The sequence below is a fragment of the Adiantum capillus-veneris genome, chromosome 1 (genome assembly GCF_014529385.1).
Source record: "Adiantum capillus-veneris isolate H3 chromosome 1, ASM1452938v2, whole genome shotgun sequence".
NCBI lineage: Eukaryota > Viridiplantae > Streptophyta > Polypodiopsida > Polypodiales > Pteridaceae > Adiantum > Adiantum capillus-veneris.
The window spans coordinates 9,898,686-9,915,972 of NC_140931.1; the positions used below are offsets into that span (position 1 = coordinate 9,898,686).

The window sequence follows — 17,287 nt, forward strand, 5'->3', positions numbered from 1 at the left end:
CACTGGAGAAATAGCCGACTAAGCTGAGCAAGTCCAGAGGCCACTCTGTCTGCAGGAGAGTCCTGCATGTCTAAGCCCTCTATCCAAAGAGCCACCACTCGCTCTCTGAGCGCAAAGTCGAGGAAGCCCTCTTACGGATGCGTAGCATCGAGCTCCCCTTCCTCTGTGTATCTGTCACTGTGAGGATCATTGGTGCATGGTATGAAAAAGAAGTCCCAGCTAGAATGAAAAGTGTCCCACCCAAGTCATAGAAGTGGTCACTAGTGTAGAAGTGATCTATCCGAGATAGATTCACTCAGGGCTGGGTTGGTGATGGCGAGGTAGTGCAGGAACGAGGGAGTAGCAGCAGCGAGCGATTTTCCAAGAGATAGATCGAGTCCCGACCATGGACTTACGAGACCCCATCTTCATTGCCATGCCTTTGAAGGAAGATCGACATCGGATACACAAAAACCTAGATCTTGAGTACCAAGATCTCCTAGCTTTGTATGCGGATATGGAAGGAGTTGGAGAGAGGACCCCTTACCTCTTCTCCATTCGCATTCGCATGTAATGTGCATCCATTTCCCTCGGCATTGAACCTTTGGAAAGGACTCTGGAACCAAACTTCAGTCTATCAGCACCGGTAATGTTTTCACCACAGTCAGTGTTTGGGGAATAGCTCTTGCTACAGCAAGTAGAGTCGGCACTATCTGGTATAGAGCCCAGGCTGATATTCGGCAATTGTAGTAAGGCTGGACAGTGACCCTTACATGGTATTTGCATCGCCTGCAGTACCCACAACACTTGCAGTACTCGCAATACCATCAGTCCTTGGTTTCGGAGGAATCTGGATTGGTTTGTGCATCCACTACATCAGAAGCATTCATCGGGTCAGCATTAGAAGTACAGATAGAAGTTCGGCAATTGTGCCTCACTTTTAACGGGGGGGATGCCACGTTCGCACTTCACTTGCGCCACGTGGACACGCTTCTGCCATAGTCTAGCGTGAGTCTTAGTGTAGGACCTAGCTTGGCACTTTGTGAGCCTCTAGCAGGACGTGCATGTCCAGGCCGGTCATAGTTGCATACCCTCTCTTGCACAAGAGCAATCATTTCATCATGCAGGCATTTTACCGCGTGAACCACCTCTTATAAGTCATTTTATTAAAAGTGACTTTTGGAATTCTTTTTGTAAGTTTGTTGGGAAGCCCTACCTAGCAGATAATTCCTATAAATGAAACCCATTGGGCACTCAGTAGAAGCAGGGACACAAGGAGGCAAGCACCCAGCAGGCAGGCAACACCTCAGCAAGAGCCCTAGCGTTTTCTCAAGAAGAAGAAGACCGAGATCAGCCCATCGTTTTCAGTTTTCAGCAGATAGCCCATCCTTTTCAGTTTTAAGCCTTAGCCTCGCGAGAACCCGCTCCCACCAGGTTGCAGATTCTCGCCAGATTTCCCATCTAGTACCAGATCAGCCTAGCGTTTTCAGAATTCAGCAGATCAGCCAGCGTTTTCAGATTTCATCCAGATCAGCCAACGTTTTTGCATTTCAGTCCTAGCCTGGCGAAGCGGTTGGAGATCCAGGTTGCAGTATCGCCGCAGTAGCAGATCCCCTGCAGAACACCTAGCGTTTTCAGTTTTCAGCCTTGACGCCGTCGTCATCAACTCCTTCGTCGTTGTCGCCATCGTCATTGTCGTCGAAGTCCCTATCTTGACGACGACACCATCGCCATCGTCATTGCAGATCCTTATCTTGACGACGACACCTTCGCATCATCATTGCAGTGCCGGACTTGATTACGACACCATCGTCGTTATCGTCACAATCACCATCGTTGTCATCATCGACATAGACTAACAGTTTCCGTCATTGCCATCACCGTCTTCGACACAGAACCCGTCGTCGACATCTTTGTCTTCGACATAGACCTCTTCAGTACCTCAATAGCATCAATACCCTTCAGCATCAGTAGCATCAATACCCTTATCATCAGCATCATGGTAGTAACATTGTGCAAGAATAAAGAAAGTACTTGCTCTGGCAACAGAGCAAGGGGGCCCTTTAGGGTTGGGACCTGACATCTCTTTTCTCTCCCTCGTCTCTCTTTCTTTTAGTTCAGTTCAGTTCTTCAAGTGAAGTAAAGTGTTCCTTGTGTTTGTGTGCGGAGTACTAGATCCGAGCAAATCGTTGTTCTCTTCCGCTGCACCTGACAACCTGCGGGGTGCAACACTTGGTGCACCACCTTCTACTGCCTCCTCCTTCTACTTAAGTGCCCAATGGGTTTCTTTTATAGTTTCCTTAGCAATTTGCCCTACCTACTTTCCAACAAAAGTCACTTATCAATAAATAAGTGAAAATTGTGTAATTTGGAAAAAAGGGGTTCTATGCTCTTAAAAATGCTCATGATGGGATAACTGTTCAGTGCAAGAGAGGGTATGCAAGTGCGACCGGCCTGGACATGCACGTCCTGCTAGAGGCTCACAAAGGTGCCAGGCTCAATCCTAAGCTAGGCTATGACTGATGCTAGACTATGGCAGAAGCATGTCCACGTGGCGCAAGTGAAGTGCGCCACGTGACATGCCACCTGACCAGTGGTTGACCTTGTTCAAGGTCTTGAGAAGAAGAAGACGAAGGTCCTCCGTCTTCCTTAGCATGTTCATAACAATCTCTACGACGATTTTCGCCTTCTCTACCAGAAAGTGTACCAGACCGCCCCCTCCAACGATAAACTCATGACAAAGTTTGCTAGGGGGTTTGCCTATGAAAATTGTGCTGCTGCCAAAGCAGCTCCTGAAGGCCATAGAATTGCATGGGCAGTTGCGGGTGGAATGGTATTGGAGAATGTGAAGTCGCAAAAGGGGGGCTTGAATAGAAAGGTGATGAAGTTCAAGTCTGATTACGTGTGTCTATATTACGAGGACAAAGGGAATTTGGTGTAGACTCCTACGGAGCTACTGTGTCCAACCTCCCGTCGAAGCATTTTGAGGTCTAATCCCAGCCCGTGTACATAGAGTGGGCTGAGCGAATTGCAGATGACCTTGACCGCCAAGCCAATAGAGCTGAAGCCAGGGATGCCTCCGCTAAGGTCATCTTGGTTGAGAAGCGTGATTTATTGCTGGGTAACGAAGACAGCCAGAGTGCTTGCTGCTGCCAAAGCAGCTCCTGAAGGTCACAGAATTGCATAGGCAGTTGCTGACGGAATGGTATTGGAGAATGTGAAGTCGCAAAGGGGGGGCTTGAATAGAAAGGTGATGAAGTTCAAGTGTGATTACGGTGTGTCTATATTACGAGGACAAAGGGATTTTGGTGTAGACTCCTACGGAGCTATTGGGTCCAACCTCTTGTCGAAGCATTCTGAGGTCTAATCCGAGCCCGTGTACATAGAGTGGGTTGAGCGGATTGCAGATGACCTTGACCGCCAAGCCAATAAAGCTGAAGCCAAGGTTGCCTCCGCTAAGGTCGTCTTGGTTGAGAAGCGTGATTTATGGCTGGGGAACGAAGGCAGCCAGAGTGCTTGTGCTCCAATTATTGCGGAGACGGAGCGAATGAGAGTAGAGCTGCGGGCACAAAATGCAGCTCCAATAGAGAATGCAGCTCTTGTTCTCCCAATAGGAGCTGAGATCGGAGTACTCACAAGGGTGCGGAGCCTGAGTGATGTGTCATCAAATGCTGAAAATATGAATTTTCATCAATAGTTAAGCAATTCTAATCACTTTGAAGCACACTTCTAAACACTTTGAAAAGCCTCAAAGTGCTTCAAAGAGCTTATTAAAGCTTGCAAGCACTTCTAAGCACTTGAGGGGATATTTAACTGCTCTAAAGTGCTTAACAAGGTGTGAGGGCCATGCTCGGGGACCACCGACTGTACCATCTCCAAATGGATACACTGTGATCTCCGACAACCCTCCCGCTTGAGACTGACACCAAGACAGGACTCTTCTTGCTCTTCGATGCTAACTCAAGGGGGGTGATAACATTCACTTTCTCTCATATTGAATCTGGATCCCTTAGCCCCGAAGAACCTTTGCTTACAGGTCCAATTTACCAATCGAAGTCATCAGGCTAACTTTGAACTTAACCTTCCAAGGTCAACTGGTGGGAGTTCTCTAATTCACCCTTGGTTCAAGGTCACTGACGCTTTTTTCCCGGTTATGACCGAGCACAGTCGTCAATGCGTTCCCCTAAGGTGAGTGTATTTATAATCTACACGAATTCCTCGATCCCAAGTTGTTCTCCCGCTCCGTAGATCGGAACCCCGTTTTCCCCGTAACATAAAATTGGGTTCAACTTTCCGGCCAACAATTAACCCTCCGAAATCCGCCCATCCACCGAACCGTTTGATAAATGCACCTTCCCAAGGTAATACTATGATACTAGAAAAGAGTATTCCAATCGCGTCGAACCAAGAATACATTTCAAGCATTTGAAAGTAGCATGCAAACTGTTGCATACCCTTGTAAATGTGCATTTATCAGGTCGTTCCATGACTTGAGTACAAGACAAGGCTTGATTGCAAGGACAAGACCTGAACATAAGAACTAGAAGAGGGATTTTCTCATAGGAGGCTCACAACTGGTGTTGGCAAGACCGAGGGGCTTGTGGCCCAAGACCCCTATTTATGGTAGTGCTTGAGGAGGTTACTCTGAGGAGGTTAGGACTTTCTAGGTTCTTCTTGAGGAGGTTAGAATTCTCTAGAACCTTCTAGATCCTTCTTCAACTTTCTAGAGCTTTCCAGAAACTTCTAGATTCTTCTGGAATCTTCTCCAAGCTTCTAGAAACTTCTTGATCCTTCTAGTTCTTCTAGAACCTTCTAGATCCTTCTTCAACTTTCTAGAGCTTTCCAAAAACTTCTAGATTCTTTTGGAATGTTCTATTGAATCTTCTCCATGTTTCTAGAAACTTCTAGAATCTTCTAGATCCTTCTAGCTTGAATCACCTGTCAAACATGTTTGTGAAGGTTGTATTTTGGGTAAGATGCAGCGTTCGAAGTTTCCAAAGGATGGTTCAGTTAGGGCCACGTGTAGGTTGCAGCTTGTGCATAGTGATGTTTGTGGGCCCATGCAAACTCCGTCCTTCGGAAATTACCTTTACTTTGTGACTTTTATTGATGATTACTCCAGGCATACATGGGTATTTCTGCTTAAAGCGAAGTCCAAAGTTTTTATGTGCTTCAAACAATTTTTGGCTATGGTTGAAAATGTATCGAAATGTACTATGGGCACCCTCCCTTCCGATTGAGGGGGGGAGTATATGTCTCATGAATTTATTGCATTTCTGGCTAGTCGTGGGATAAAACACTAATGTACAGTGTCTTATACACCTTAGCAAAATGGTGTTGCTGAGAGGAAAAACAGATCACTTACGGAAATGGCACGATGTATGGTCAAAAGTCAAGCTTTGCCGCCATGCTCAAGTAATAGTGTATGAAGGATTAACAATTTCTCTTTTAAGAAGGGATTTAGGCATACCTTTGCTACCGTGGAGAGGATTAATTATGTAGCTAGAAGAAGCTTATGGTTTCGGAACTTTCTATCTGGTAAGAGAGAAAAGAGGGAATGACTTCATGGAAAATCCTCTTTTTCAGTTAACTTCCTTTGATTATGCTAAATTAACTTTCAAAACCTCAACTTTTCCTTGAAAAAATTAAGTATTAACATAATTTACTTTACTAAACAAAACCTCGCACATATACAATCAACATAGAAGTTATGTCTTTCTCCTAAGAAAAAAAGGATTGCTTATGAAAATTGAAGAGCTTAAGCAAAAATTTAAGTAAACATGAAAGTAAATCTCTTTCAAGAATGAGAAATAACAAGATAACTTTACCTTAGTGTGTATATGGTAGCGTCTTCTCCTTGCTTTGGAAGAGTAACGGCGAAGTGTGTTGACGTGGCTGGTTCTTTCCCGCTTCACTTTGCTTGAAGATCATCCATTTGGCTATGGGAAAAGAGAGGTTAAAAAGATTCAAGCTATGAAAAGCTTGAAGGTTAGGAGAGAGAAGATGGAGAGTGTAATGGTTATTTTGATTATAATTATGGACATTGATTTTCTTGAGAAGAAAGGTGTATGTAAGGGGGTGTGTGAAGGAGGATTAGCTTTGGCTTTCATAGCTCACTATCAAGTTTGCACTCTCAAAAATGTGAAGAGAAGTGTTTAATGAGTAGGGAGGCGTCCTTTTAAGCTTATTTTGATAAGGCCCTTAACTTATCTTGATAAGTTACTTTTGCATGTCTTGATATCCTTTCTTCTTTTTCAAAGCTTCTCCAACAAGCTACTTATGGAACAAGCTACTTTTTCAACAAGTGGCTTATGCAAGAAGTTACTTTTCCAACAAGTGGCTTATGCAACAAGTTACTTTTTCACCTTACCCTTATTCTTTCTTTGTTTTTTTATGCAATTTTTTTGTTTCTTTGAGATAAAACTAATATCCCATGCAGTGGTTATATTCACGTTCCCATGGTGAAAACCGAAAGTGTCGTGGGTAGCTTTGCATTGGTTATGTCCATGTTCCCATGGTGAAAACCGAAAGTGTCTCGTGGGTAGCTAGGGTGCTTAACTATCGCCTAAATTTACTTGATCGTATTCGAAAAGTCGACGGGTTAGATATGCCGTCAAGATTAAGGGCTAAGAAGAGGACCTTACGCAAGGGCACTTTGAAGCACACTTCTAAACACTTTAAAAACTCTCAAAGTGCTAATAAGTGTTTCAAAGTGTCCTCAAGTCCTTAGAAGTGCTTCAAAGTGCTTATTAAATCTTGTAAGCTATTCTAAGCACTTAAGGGTACATTTAACTGCTCTAAAGTGCTTCTAAGTGCTTAAAAAGGGCATTTTGAAGCACCCTAAACACTTTGAAAACCCTCATAGTGCTTAGAAGTGCTTATTAAAGCTTGTAAGGACTTCTAAGCACTTGAGGGCACTTTTAACTGCTCTAAAATGCTTCAAAGTGTCCTTGTAAAGCACTTTGAAGCAATTTAGAGCTGAAAGATGCCATAAAATGCTTGGAAGTGGTCGCAACAAGTGTAAGAATCTAAGTGATCTACAAGGGTTTTTATCAATATTCAAGCACTTTGAAGCACTTGTAAACACTTCCAAGCACTTTCAAGTACTTTGGAAATGCTTAGAAGTACTTTCAAATACAAAGAAGTGCTAAAAAGTTCCTACAGGTGCTTCAAAGTGCTTATAAATGCTGTATAGTGCTTCACTGCTTAGAAGTGCTTAAAAGTGTTAGCATCTAAGTGATTTACTTGGATTTTTATCAGTAGTCATGCACTCTAAAGCACTTCCATGCACTTTGAAGCATTTTTAAGCACTTTAAAATGGCTCAAAGTACTCTAAAGTATTGCTAAGTGCCTAGAAGTGCTTAGAATTGCAAATTCAAGAACTACACAGCTTTTTGAGGCACCTCGTAAAAAATCTAAGCACTTTAAAGTGCTTTAACGAGTTTGGAAGTGCATAGAAATGCTTTACATTGCCTCAGAGTGCTTTGAAGATCTTAGAAGCGCTTCCACATCATTCACATAATGTAGATGAGCTCTTTGACCTGGATGCCATGCTGAGGAAGTACAAGAACTTAGAGGGCTCTACCCAAGGTTAGGTTTCTTTTTGTCTACAGGTTATCCGCGCATTTGTGATCCATGCTTAGAGAGATCATTATGATCATTATTCACTACTTGATCTTTTTACATGCTTTATTATGGCAAATCAAGGTATTGATATTGGGAAGGGCGAGGTTGCTGCTGTTGGGCTGTGTTCTTCCATGAAAACTGAAGAACCTATTCATGCTCTAACTGTAGAGCCAAGCAATGCAAATCAGGGTGTGCCGTTTGACGAAGAAGTGTCGTTGGAGCCCGAAATGGAAGCAACGCTCCAATTTGTTGCTGGGGAGCTGCGTAAAAGGGAAAAAAAAGCAGGTGGAGGATGGGCAGGTCCGCAATCCCAAAAAAGTACTACCATACTTCCATCCAAAACCCGAGCATGCAAGAAGCTAAAGCTTCTTGTAGCTTTTTTTTTACCATGCTATCGTATTGTCAATCATTGATATAGTATATAAGTGCGCTTTCTCAGTTTCTGTGCAGTGTCTTAATTTCAAGTGTTTTGACCATTTCATGTGTTATGTAGTTAAAATTCACATGGTTGGCTCAAAACCCCAACCATCCACAGACGAGGTACTTGCATTGAGTCAGGTAGCAGAGTTGTTTCTGTGGACCTCGCGCACTCACAAGAACTTAGAAAAAGCTCTTGACAAGTGCCTGAACCATGCCAAAAGATGCCTAAGTGGCTGGCTCTCACATGGTGCTTGCCATGCTAGCAGTTGGAAGTTTGATGACCCTCTAAGGCCAATGTACTTGAAAAAGTTAGAAACCTTTTGGTATCTTTTCCCTAGGTTCAATAAGTCAAACACATTAGTGCTAGATGATTCTTTGTATAAAATGTACTTCAATGATCCTGCATGCTATGTCATTTTGGCTGGCTTGGAGAATCAAGACGAGAGGCAGTGGGAGAAGTTTGTGAAAGAGGATGTGGTGGCGTTTGTTTACGAGTGGGTTGAAAGTGCTGACAGTGAAAGCTGTCAGTGACTGTCCATTTGATGCAAGGAACGAGACGTTTGCACAATGGAATTGGGACAATGTCACTGAAAATGTACATCGCAAGGAAGGAATTGATAGTCCAGACTTGTCGAAGATATGTCAGGCAGTCAAAAGTGGCCATAATAGACACCCTGTGTAGCTAGTTATTGTCTCTGTGTCATAATGTATGTAAAACTGTTCATACATATACACAAATGCTTTTGTGTCGAATATACACGATGTAATTGGTATGTAATATACACGAATGCTTGTGTCGATGCCTATCTGATTTTTATCTTAAGGTGCTCTGAAGTGCTGGCCAAGTGCTCTGAAAATTGTCAATGGCCACGTGGTCAAGTGGTAATAATGTGCATGTCTTTGTGCCTAAGTCTTTGCTAAGTGGTTTGAAATGCTTTGAATTGGTGTTGCCCAGTGCCTATCAAGTGGATCTAAAGTGCTGGCAAACGGTGGAATGTCTTTAACAAGTGATTTAGTGCTTTGAATTTCTTTGCATTGGTGTTGGTTCAGTGTCTATTAAGTGGATCTAACGTGCTGGAAAGTGGTAAAAGTCTCTAACAAGTGGTACAATGCTGGAAAGTGGTAAAAGTCTATTAAGTGGATCTAATGTGCTGGAAAGTGGTAAAAGTCTCTAACAAGTGGTACAATGGTTTGAAGTTTTTAAAGTTGGTGTTGGCCTTGTGCCTAACAAGCGGATCTAAAGTGTTAAAGAGTCCCTAATAAGTGCTAGCCTAGTGCCTATGAAAAAGAATCTAAAGTCGTGGATAGTCCTTAACAAGTGGTTTAGTGGTTTCAAATTCTTTGAGTTGGTGTTGGCCCAATGCCTATCAAGTAAGTATAAAGTCTTGGAAAGTGGTGGAGACTCCCTAACAAGTGGTATAGTTGTTTGAGTTGGTCATGGCCCAAGGCCTATCAAGTGGATCTAAAGTGCTGGAAATTGGCAGAAAGTCCCTAACAAAAGCTAGCCCAGTGCCTATTAAGTGGATCTTAAGTGCTGAAAAGTGGTTGAAAATACCCAACAAGTGCTAGCCCAATGCCTGTCAAGTGGATCTGAAGTACTGGAAAGTGGTTGAAAGTCCCTAGCAAGTGCTAACCAGTGTCTGTCAAGTGGATCAAAAGTGTTGGGAAGTCCTCAACAAGTGCTAGTCCAGTGCCTGTCAAGTGGTTCAAAAGTACTGGAAAGTGGTGGAAATCTCTTAGTACGTAACAAGTGCTAGCCCAGTGCTTGTCAAGTGGATCTAAAGTGGTGGAAAGTCCCTAACAAGTGCTAGCCCAATGCCTGTCAAGTGGATCTAAAGTGCTGGAAAGTGGTTGAAAATCCCGAACAAGTGCTAGCTCAGTGCCTGTCAAGTGGATCTAGTGCTGGAAAGTGGTGGAAAGTACCTAACAAGTACTAGCTTAGTGCTTGACAAGTGGATCTAAAGTGGTGGAAAGTGGTGGAAAGTCTCTAAAAAGTGGTTTAGTAGAGAGCCTATGACTGATCACATAGATAAAGCTTACAAGTTCCCCTCTAGGGGCATGCTATTATAGATTTTTCAAATACATCAGTTGACAGTCCATATATATTAGGCTTCTCTTCCACTGGGCACATTGGGAATCTGATGCATCGCACTAGGTGGGAGTAGATAAGAGCAGTGGGCTTGTTGTCCAAAAGCACGTAAGTATCGTCTCGTCCATTTACCTTGTCATAAAATAGTTCCTCAACAACAAATGATTTGTTCCTAATATGGTTGTGCCATTCATCCCTTTCACAGCTCTTAGTCAAGCGCTTTGTGTTAGTGCACTTGAGGATGTAGAAGTCTACGTTTGGCTGCTCTGTAGCCATTGCAAAGTTCTGGCCAACCATCAAAGTATCGCTGAGGTCGTCGTGATGGCCAACGTATATTGGGGCATATTCATCCTCATCATTGCTGGATGCTACACTATCGTTTTCATCCTTGACTATGGGTTGTATTTGCAAGTGCTCCCACCCCTCCACATGGTCTTTGTTTGCGCATCTCCTCCATTAACCTTTCATGCACGCATGGCAAAAGCAAGACAATAGTCTACACCTTAGCTCGTACATATTTGTTTGGCTATAGCCATTGACACAATGAAAAGATCGAGACTGTATGATTTGCATGCAATCCCACTCTGTGTCTCTGTCTACATCACCAAGCTTGACCTCCCAGAATAAACGATCAACTTTCTTGATTGTTTGCGGTTCTTGTTTCCGAAGGGTTGCATCGAGGAATGCGGCCACAGTATCGTTATGCAACACCCATCCGTCATGTTTTAGCTGCTTATGTATGAGTGTTGTTTTTAGCACTACACCAGCTCAATCGTGTTCACCCTTCCCATGGCCAGAAGCAAAGAAATTGTGCATCGTATCGATGCCAGTCATATTGAAGTAGCGGGCTACAAAATAAAATGGGCGTCTTGCTTTGAACTATGAAGCAGCACCATCAGACCAAACCTAGTGTCTCTTGACACTATAGCCTTGACATTTCAGCCAGTCATTGTGTAACAGAAAACAATGCCGCACAAACAAAGTGTCATGCATCTTGTCATGAGAAATGTAGAAGTGAGTCGTCTTATGAAATGTGAACCAAAATTGTGACCTGAGTTGAATACCAATGCATTGATTGAATCTCATTCTGCACCGTGAACGAGTTATTCTCTGCAAAATCCACTACCGACACCACTACGTCGTCAGTAAAGTATCCAAACACTCCTTGAACTGCTGAGCTTGCCATCTGTACTTGTAGTTGTGTTTGATAAAGTTCCCCAATTTGCTTTGAAGCAAGGAAATGAAACTCATTAAATTGATCTGGGGAATCATGAGGTCTTTTCGAGCTTCTCTTGTATTTGTCTTGTCCACTTCTTGTATAGGAACATCCTCAAAAAGCTTCACAGTCATCAAAGAGATGCCATCACTCCGTTCACCTGGACACAATGAGAGCCTTTTAATACCACAATGTTTGCATGTTCCCAAAAAAAAAAATCTACTGTGATAAGCACAGTCAATGGGCTTTGAGCACAATACAGACTCCCATAGGTATGTTAAACTTGGAAATGTGGCACTTCATGCTATGTACTGCACTGTTTCACCATGGGGGCTGCAAACAAGACGCCTACAAAAGCACGACTTTCCATGTAGCCCACATCTTCCCTAGCGCATCTGATTGAAGGATTCCTTAAGATAGACAAGCTGAACATGGTATTTACAACAGTAAGTGTTGCGGTTCTTTAGCTTGCGTACGAAGTATGGCTTCAGACCCTCAAAGCATATGAGGAAGATCCTAATGCTAGGATGAGCCTCCTAGAACCGCATGTAGAAGTCTCTCTACAAACATAGTAAGACACATCTGGGTAGCGCTGACATGCTTTTGGAAGTAAGTGAAAGCCCTCAGAAGCGCATCAAAGCACACAAAGTCAATCACAAGAACATAAAACTAATTGGTAGCACTTGGAAGCACATGGAAGCACTTCAAAGCACTTCAAATTACTCAAAATCACTCATAGAAGCACTCTAAAGCACTTAGAGTCTTGCTAAAGGACCTAGAGTCACTTACAAGCACTCAAAGGCACTAAGAAGCACATAGGGTCACTTACAAAGCACTCAAAGGCACTTAGAAGCACATAGTCTCACTCACAAGTACTTGAAAGTAATAAGAATCACTTGGAAGCACTAGAAAACACTTGAATTGCACTACAAATCACGTGGAAGCAGTCTAAAGCACTCTGAAGCACTTGACCGTCTCAGAATCACCCATGAGCACAGACAAGCACTCTGAAGCACCTGGGATCACTCGTGACCTCTTGAAAGCACTCATTAGTATTTTGAAGCAAGCCTTTGGAAGCACTTGAGAGCACTCAGAAGCATTTATAAGCATTTTGAAGCACTTGACAGATGTGGAAAGCACTAAGAAGCATTCTGAAATACTAATATACTTAAAGCACTCTGAGGTACTCAAAAGCACTTACAAGCTCTCAAAGGCACTTAGAAGCACATAGAGTCTTTCACAAGCACTTGAAAGTAATTAGAATCACTTGGAAGCACTAGAAAACACTTGGAGTGCACTACAAAGCACGTGGAAGTTGTCTGAAGCATTTTAAAGCACTTGACCGACTCATAATCACCCATGAGCACATACAAGTACTCTGAAGCACCTGGGATCACTTATGACCTCTTGAAAGCACTCATAAGTATGCTGAAGCAAGCCTTAATAAGCACTTGAGAGCACACAGAAGCATTTATAAGCACTTTGAAGCACTTGACATATGTGGAAAGCACTTAGAAGCATTCTGAAATACGAATATACTTAAAGCACTTAGAGGCACTCGAAAGCACTTACAAGCTCTTAGAGACACATGTACATACTTATAAACCTCTCAAGAACCATAAAGCGCCCTGAGAGACATATATATGTAAACATCTACAAACCATCTCTCAAGCACCATAGAACAAGGTCAAGCACTTTGATGCACGGACAAGCATTGAAAAGCTCTATCAAAAACCATAAGATTGATAAAATATTGTAATGGACTAATAAGCATCTGGGTTCTCTTGGAGGCAATTGGAAGCACTCCAAGACTCAGAAGCACTTGAAAGTACAACAAACTATAATGGACTATCATACACATGAAAGCGTCCTCTTGGAGGCAGTTGGAAGCATTCCAAGACTCAGAAGCACTTGAAAGTACAACAAACTATAATGGACTATCATACACATGAAAGCAATTGTTGGGTTAAAGGCCTAAATAACCCCTTTTTGTATATTTTTATACTTTGTCTAGGTTCATATTGAACCTGGACACATCTTTTAAAGGTCACTTATAATAGAAGTGGGAAAACAACTCACTTATTGAGTTTTCCCCAAAAACGTGAGAGCTCTCTCTCTCTCTCTCCCTCTTCATTCTGCTAGCGCTTCCCTTCTGCAGCACAGTGCCTCCGCTTCAAGCCTCAAGGCCTCCACATCTTCGCGTGCTCTATCACTTGCACACCCCGCCGCGCGCTCATCAACTGGTATCAGAGCCCAATTAGGGTTTGCTCCCAAACATGCAAACGCTGATTTTCAGCCAAGGAGGTCAACTTTCACGCGAGATTTTGCAATTTCATCGCCACTGGACTCGTCCCCGGACACTAGAGAGCTCCCGGTAAGTCAAATTGACCTAAAACAGGCTTAAATTAGGTCAAAACCAGCAAATTACAGGTTATGACAGCAAAATATAGGTTTTGCAAATGATGTATTAAGGTGTGGGAACACTTTTGCTAAGTCTCCGCTACCCGAAAACACTGAAATTGTTGAACAACAGGTGTTTTCAGCAAATTTCAGATTTACGCAGGTTTTTACAAGTGTCTTTATGATGCGACTACATTGGAGAAAGTGTAAATTGATGCAATCTACGCACGTTTGATAAATTTTGGCTATGTATGACCATTTGTTTAGCCTGAACAGGAAGGCTGTTACATACATTAAAATGGCCATGACCGATGAGACAGTCATTGATGTGAAAGGTCTCACAACTGCTTTTGATGTGTGGGAGAAGTTAAAGGGAATGTATGAGAATACAACGCCTGTCAACCAAGTGCATTTGATGCGAAAACTTGTTGGCATGCAACTAGATGAGTCCAAGAGCGCTGCAGAGCACTTGTCGTTGTTCGCAGGTACTTTGTCGCAGTTTTACAGGATTCAGGCTTGCCTCCTTTTGATGATAAGCTGAAAGCTATCTTCTTGCTTATGACCTTACCTGAGTCATGGGAAACATTGGTGGTTTCATTGTCGAATAACCCCAATTTGACCTTTAATGGTGTTAGGGGTTCTATCTTGAATGAGGAAATCAGGAGGAAAGCAAGTGGAGAGGGAGGCAGCTCCGCCAACATGGTTAGAGGCAGGACAGAGAAGAAGAATGTCTATGCACAAAGGAGTAAGTAAGAGTAAGCGTAAGGAAAGGAGAAATGCCAACAAAGGCAAGGGTGATGTGACTTGCTATTAGGGTGGCAGGAACGGTCACAAGAAACCCGATTGTAGGTACTACAAAGCCGAGTTAGAACGGAAAAAGAATGGCGGAGACAAAAAGAAAGAGAAAAAGGAAGTCAAGACAGATGCACAGGATAGCTCAGAGGACAAAGAGAAGGCCAATGTGTCTTGTGTGCCACTTTGTCGGATGATGATGCTTATGACATTGATGTCTCTCTTAATGTTCATTCACAGGACATGCAGACCACCAAGAGTGATCTTATTGATGCTTTGTTGACTGTCAATGATGCATTATCCCAGACTTGGATTGTTGATTCTGGTGCTTCATTTCATGTGAGTCTTATCAAGGAGTGTTTCTCTACTTTTGATGCAGGTAAGCGTGGCTATGTATATCGTGGAAACAATCATGCATGTTCCATTGCGGGTATTGGCACTGTACATCTCTCCATAGATGGCACAAATGAGCTTGTCTTGCATGATGTTAGATATCTGTGGGGAATCAAGAAGAGTCTGCTTTCTGTTGGTCAGATGGATATGCATGGTTACAACATCTTGTTTGAGAGAGGATCATGGAAAATGACTAAAGGCTCAAGGCTGATTATAAAGGGCACAAAGAAAGGGACACTTTACTGCATGCATGGAAAGGCCGTGTTGGGCAAGTTTATTGCATTGGCTGAAATTACCTCTCACATGGAGTTGTGGTACAAGAGGCTTGGCCATATGAGCCAAAAGGGCCTTTCTAAACTTTGTACTTTGAACAAGCTTGATGCTAAAGGCACAAAGCTTGACTTTTGTAATGAATGTCAATATGGCAAGCAAGTAAAGCGTTCTTATTACTCTGGTGTCTCGTAAATCTTGTGTGCTTGATCTTGTACATTCTGATGTATGTAGCATGCCTACTAAGTCTATGGGAGGTGCATGCTATTTTGTCTCCTTTGTAGATGATCATTCTAGGAAAATTTGGGTTTATTTGCTTAAATCTAAGGATGAAACCTTTGCTGCGTTTAAGAAATTTCATGCATTTGTGACCACCCAAACAGGTAGAAAGCTGAAATGCTTGCGTACGGACAATGGGGGGCGTTCACAAGTGTTGAATTTAACAAATTTTGTGAAAATTTGGGCATTCAGAGGGAGCTTACTGTGCCATACAGCCCCTCTTCTAATGGTGTGGCTGAAAGATTCAATAGGACACTTTGTGAGAGGGTGAGATGCATGCTGTCCACACCTAATCTCTCTCATGGATTTTGGGGAGAAGCTTTGAAAACTGCAGTGCATATATGCAATCAATCCCCTCACATGTCTTTGAAAGGTGACATCCCTGAAGAGGTTTGGTCTGGCAAGCCTGATTCATATGATCACTTACGTATTTTTGGTTGCGAGGCTTTTGTGCATGTTAGACTTGCGTTGAGGAGTAAACTAGATGCTAAATCCATTAAAGGCCTTTTCATGGGATATGGTGAAGAAGGCGAAATGGGTTACAGGATTTGGTTACCTCAGCTCAAAAAGGTTGTACGCAGCCGGGATGTTGTTTTTAATGAGGCAAGGCTGCTTCAAAACAATTGTGCCTCAAAGCATGACCATAAAAGGGTCAAATTTCAGCATGACCAGCCACCTGTTAGGCCTATTTTTGACCCTCAGGATGCACTACATATGGCTGAAAATGTAGATGATCCAGTGGTGTTTGAGCCAGATGATGTTGGACAGCAAATTGAGGCTCCTGAAGGGCATTTGCAGCCACGAAACAATGCTGAAAATGATGTACAACAGTCCATTGTTGATGATTTTATTATGCCACGTGATGCAGACCCATTACCGGATAATATGGATCATTGGGTGAGGCGGTCTACTCGTCCAAGACGGACTGTGAGTAGATATGATCCCTCTTTGCATTACATTATGTTGACAGATGAGAGTATAAAGAGGCAAAGACATGTGAGTCAAGCAGTAAGTGGGAGCTTGCAATGCAAGAGGAAATGAAATCCTTGTATGCAAATGATACTTGGGATCTTGTGCCATTGCCTAAAGGGAGAAAGGCTCTTCCTAACAAATGGGTATACAAGATTAAGATTGTGGATGAAAAACCCAAGTACAAGGCAATATTGGTTGCAAAAGGATATGCACAGAAAGAAGGAATTGATTTTCAAGAAATCTTTTCTCCCGTTGTAAAGCTTACAACTTTAGGTGTCCTTTTTGCTCTCGTTGCGGTGCTTGATTTGGAATTGAATCAAATGGATGTAAAGACAACGTTTTTGCATGGTGACATTGAAGAGGACATATACATGAAACAACCTGAAGGTTTTGTAGTTCCTACATGTGAGGAACTTGTATGCAAATTGAAAGGGCTCTGTATGGTTTGAGACAATCATCACGGCAGTGGTATAAGAAGTTTGACACTTTTATGCTGTCTCAAGGCTTTTAAACGCAGCCATGTAGATCATTGTTTGTATACAAAAAGGGATGAAGATGGTAGTCCCATCATACTTGTTCTCTATGTTGATAACATGCTGCTTGCCGGGAAACATAAGACTAGTCTTGATGCTCTGAAACGTAAGCTAAATTCAACGTTTGCTATGAAGGATTTGGGTGATGCAGAGCATATTTTGGGCATGCGTATTAAAAGAGATAGAAAGCTGAAATTGCTGTTTTTATCTCAAGAAAGGTATATTGCGAGAGTACTTGACAGGTTTAATATGGCTGATGCTAAGCCTTTTGGAGTACCTTTACCTCCATACACTAAGCTTAGAAAAACAGATTGCCTA

General features: G+C 42.7%; 1 protein-coding gene across 2 annotated transcripts in view; it reads left to right on the forward strand.

The window, feature by feature from the left end:
* The window catches only part of LOC147464293 (uncharacterized), a 122,000-nt gene that overhangs the window by 45,741 nt on the left and 58,972 nt on the right, over nucleotides 1-17,287 (forward strand). The window lies entirely within an intron of this gene.